Source organism: Populus nigra, chromosome 2, assembly GCF_951802175.1.
Source record: "Populus nigra chromosome 2, ddPopNigr1.1, whole genome shotgun sequence".
Classification (NCBI taxonomy): domain Eukaryota; kingdom Viridiplantae; phylum Streptophyta; class Magnoliopsida; order Malpighiales; family Salicaceae; genus Populus; species Populus nigra.
Genome location: NC_084853.1, coordinates 20,996,103 through 21,001,102, shown reverse-complemented (window position 1 = coordinate 21,001,102; position 5,000 = coordinate 20,996,103).

Sequence of the window (5,000 nt, the reverse complement as noted above, 5' to 3'; positions counted from 1 at the left end):
GCAGCGGCCACCGCCGCCGTGACGTCGCGGCAAGCAGACAGCCGCGCAGCAGCTGCCAGCACCTTGGCACAAGCACGGCAAATGAATGCCACGCCCACGCCGCGGATAAGCAGCCCCAACGCGCCCGACGGCTTGGAGCGGGTCCCGAAGACGGTGGCCGGAATCGGGTCGTCGCCGGCCGGAAAACGGGTCAACGATGCCGGCAATACTTCGGGCCATGAGGCCCCCCACCTTAGTCCGAGTTTAGCAACAGCCCACATATCCCCCGCGGCAGGCCTATGGGCGCCAGGCCAGCGCGCCCCATGGCCAGTCAGGGGGCACCCCCCTAAAGAGCAATAAGTGTCATTGAAGCTCTGGCAGGGGGAGACACTACTAGGTCCCAGCTGTCACCCCCCCTCTAAAAAATTCATTTCTTGGTATTTTGAGCTGAAATTTTGCACAGAGGTTGGCAAAAATCCAATCCAACTTTATTAATTTTTCCAGAATTTTTCGAGGTCGGGAAGTATTTTTTTTTATTTTCCTACCATTAAAAATCGAGGAAATCGGAAAAAATAGGAACCGGCTCGGAATGACCCCAAATTCAGTGGGCAGCCTCATAAAAATATGGCTGATTTTACTGGATTGATTTCATGTGGAAAGCACGACGTTTTGTTGTAGGAATGCGGGAACCCCGGCGGCTCGCCTGCCGCGGCCAGCGACGTCGGGCTGGCCCCTGCAGCGCCTAGCCTCTCCCACGCGGGGGGCAGGCCAGAGCGCGGGGGGCCAGGGCCCGAAGGCAGCCCCCCCGCGGGCGAGAGAGCAAGCCAGCAGGGGCTGTCGCCTGCCGCGGCCAGCGACGTCGGGCTGGCCCCTGCAGCGCCTAGCCTCTCCCACGCGGGGGGCAGGCCAGAACGCGGGGGGCCAGGGCCCGAAGGCAGCCCCCCCGCGGGCGAGAGAGCAAGCCAGCAGGGGCTGTCGCCTGCCGCGGCCAGCGACGTCGGGCTGGCCCCTGCCGCGGCCAGCGATGTCGGGCTGTCGCCTGCCGCGGCCAGCGACGTCGGGCTGGCCCCTGCCGCGGCCAGCGATGTCGGGCTGTCGCCTGCCGCGGCCAGCGACGTCGGGCTGGCCCCTGCAGCGCCTAGCCTCTCCCACGCAGGGGGCAGGCCAGAACGCGGGGGGCCAGGGCCCGAAGGCAGCCCCCCCGCGGGCGAGAGAGCAAGCCAGCAGGGGCTGTCCGCGCGTCGCGCAGCGCGGCATGGCTGCGGGGGCCGCGCGCGCGCGCCCAAGCGCCCAAGGGCCCCCAAGGGCCCCAGGCCCTCAGGCCCCAGCGCCCCAGCGCCCAGCGCGGGCGGGCGCGCGCGCGCGTGTGGTCTTTGAGGGGCGCCGGCCTGGTGGCTCCCTAAAGAGCAATAAGTGTCATTGCAGCTCTGGCAGGGGGAGACACTACTAGGTCCCAGCTGTCACCCCCCCTCTAAAAAATTCATTTCTTGGTATTTTGAGCTGAAATTTTGCACAGAGGTTGGCAAAAATCCAATCCACCTTCATTAATTTTCCCAGAATTTTTCGAGGTCGGGAAGTATTTGTTTTAATTTTCCTACCATTAGAAATCGAGTAAATCCGCAAAACTAGGAACCGGCCCGGAATGACCCCAAATTCAGTGGGCAGCCTCATAAAAATATGGCTGATTTTACTGGATTGGTTTCATGTGGAAAGCACGACGTTTTCTTGTAGGAATGCGGGAACCCCGGCAGCTCGCCTGCCGCGGCCAGCGACGTCGGGGACGCTGGCCTGCGCTGTCGAGCCCGCGAGGGCTGTCTCCGCGGCAGGCCCCCCCTGAACGGGGCACGACAGGCCACCGCGCTGGCTCGTCCAGCGTCGACAGTCCCTCGTCCAGGTTTCAGATCGCGCCAAGTCGAACCCATGACCTGCTCAAGCCATCGTGCGCTGCCGAATTCGCATCTGCGTGTAGGCTGCCATTCCACGCGGCAGCCCCTGTTTTCCTCAGCGTGCCCCCCTGACGAATGTTCGTCGAAAAATCTGCGCTGCCGATTTTCCACGCGGCAGCCCCTCTTTTCGTCAGCGTGCCCCCCTGACGAATTTTCCTGCCTGGCCCGGCCAGTCCAGCCCCTGTTCGTCGAAAAATCTGCGCTGCCGATTTTCCACGCGGCAGCCCCTCTTTTCGTCAGCGTGCCCCCCTGACGAATTTTCCTGCCTGGCCCGGCCGGTCCAGCATCCAGCCCCTGTTCGTCGAAAAATCTGCGCTGCCGATTTTCCACGCGGCAGCCCCTGTTTTCCTCAGCGTGCCCCCCTGACGAATGTTCGTCGAAAAATCTGCGCTGCCGATTTTCCACGCGGCAGCCCCTCTTTTCGTCAGCGTGCCCCCCTGACGAATGTTCGTCGAAAAATCTGCGCTGCCGATTTTCCACGCGGCAGCCCCTCTTTTCGTCAGCGTGCCCCCTGACGAATTTTCCTGCCTGGCCCAGTCCAGCGTCCAGCCCCTGTTCGTCGAAAAATCTGCGCTGCCGATTTTCCACGCGGCAGCCCCTCTTTTCGTCAGCGTGCCCCCCTGACGAATTTTCCTGCCTGGCCCGGCCAGTCCAGCCCCTGTTCTTCGAAAAATCTGCGCTGCCGATTTTCCACGCGGCAGCCCCTCTTTTCGTCAGCGTGCCCCCCTGACGAATTTTCCTGCCTGGCCCGGCCGGTCCAGCCCCTGTTCGTCGAAAAATCTGCGCTGCCGATTTTCCACGCGGCAGCCCCTGTTTTCCTCAGCGTGCCCCCCTGACGAATGTTCGTCGAAAAATCTGCGCTGCCGATTTTCCACGCGGCAGCCCCTCTTTTCGTCAGCGTGCCCCCCTGACGAATGTTCGTCGAAAAATCTGCGCTGCCGATTTTCCACGCGGCAGCCCCTGTTTTCGTCAGCGTGCCCCCCTGACGAATTTTCCTGCCTGGCCCAGTCCAGCGTCCAGCCCCTGTTCGTCGAAAAATCTGCGCTGCCGATTTTCCACGCGGCAGCCCCTCTTTTCGTCAGCGTGCCCCCCTGACGAATTTTCCTGCCTGGCCCGGCCGGTCCAGCCCCTGTTCGTCGAAAAATCTGCGCTGCCGATTTTCCACGCGGCAGCCCCTGTTTTCCTCAGCGTGCCCCCCTGACGAATGTTCGTCGAAAAATCTGCGCTGCCGATTTTCCACGCGGCAGCCCCTCTTTTCGTCAGCGTGCCCCCCTGACGAATGTTCGTCGAAAAATCTGCGCTGCCGATTTTCCACGCGGCAGCCCCTCTTTTCGTCAGCGTGCCCCCCTGACGAATTTTCCTGCCTGGCCCGGCCAGTCCAGCCCCTGTTCGTCGAAAAATCTGCGCTGCCGATTTTCCACGCGGCAGCCCCTCTTTTCGTCAGCGTGCCCCCCTGACGAATTTTCCTGCCTGGCCCGGCCGGTCCAGCATCCAGCCCCTGTTCGTCGAAAAATCTGCGCTGCCGATTTTCCACGCGGCAGCCCCTGTTTTCCTCAGCGTGCCCCCCTGACGAATGTTCGTCGAAAAATCTGCGCTGCCGATTTTCCACGCGGCAGCCCCTCTTTTCGTCAGCGTGCCCCCCTGACGAATGTTCGTCGAAAAATCTGCGCTGCCGATTTTCCACGCGGCAGCCCCTGTTTTCGTCAGCGTGCCCCCCTGACGAATTTTCCTGCCTGGCCCAGTCCAGCGTCCAGCCCCTGTTCGTCGAAAAATCTGCGCTGCCGATTTTCCACGCGGCAGCCCCTCTTTTCGTCAGCGTGCCCCCCTGACGAATTTTCCTGCCTGGCCCGGCCAGTCCAGCCCCTGTTCGTCGAAAAATCTGCGCTGCCGATTTTCCACGCGGCAGCCCCTCTTTTCGTCAGCGTGCCCCCCTGACGAATTTTCCTGCCTGGCCCGGCCGGTCCAGCATCCAGCCCCTGTTCGTCGAAAAATCTGCGCTGCCGATTTTCCACGCGGCAGCCCCTGTTTTCCTCAGCGTGCCCCCCTGACGAATGTTCGTCGAAAAATCTGCGCTGCCGATTTTCCACGCGGCAGCCCCTCTTTTCGTCAGCGTGCCCCCCTGACGAATGTTCGTCGAAAAATCTGCGCTGCCGATTTTCCACGCGGCAGCCCCTCTTTTCGTCAGCGTGCCCCCTGACGAATTTTCCTGCCTGGCCCAGTCCAGCGTCCAGCCCCTGTTCGTCGAAAAATCTGCGCTGCCGATTTTCCACGCGGCAGCCCCTCTTTTCGTCAGCGTGCCCCCCTGACGAATTTTCCTGCCTGGCCCGGCCAGTCCAGCCCCTGTTCTTCGAAAAATCTGCGCTGCCGATTTTCCACGCGGCAGCCCCTCTTTTCGTCAGCGTGCCCCCCTGACGAATTTTCCTGCCTGGCCCGGCCGGTCCAGCCCCTGTTCGTCGAAAAATCTGCGCTGCCGATTTTCCACGCGGCAGCCCCTGTTTTCCTCAGCGTGCCCCCCTGACGAATGTTCGTCGAAAAATCTGCGCTGCCGATTTTCCACGCGGCAGCCCCTCTTTTCGTCAGCGTGCCCCCCTGACGAATGTTCGTCGAAAAATCTGCGCTGCCGATTTTCCACGCGGCAGCCCCTGTTTTCGTCAGCGTGCCCCCCTGACGAATTTTCCTGCCTGGCCCAGTCCAGCGTCCAGCCCCTGTTCGTCGAAAAATCTGCGCTGCCGATTTTCCACGCGGCAGCCCCTCTTTTCGTCAGCGTGCCCCCCTGACGAATTTTCCTGCCTGGCCCGGCCGGTCCAGCCCCTGTTCGTCGAAAAATCTGCGCTGCCGATTTTCCACGCGGCAGCCCCTGTTTTCCTCAGCGTGCCCCCCTGACGAATGTTCGTCGAAAAATCTGCGCTGCCGATTTTCCACGCGGCAGCCCCTCTTTTCGTCAGCGTGCCCCCCTGACGAATGTTCGTCGAAAAATCTGCGCTGCCGATTTTCCACGCGGCAGCCCCTCTTTTTGTCAGCGTGCCCCCCTGACGAATTTTCCTGCCTGGCCCGGCCGGTCCAGCCCCTGTTCGT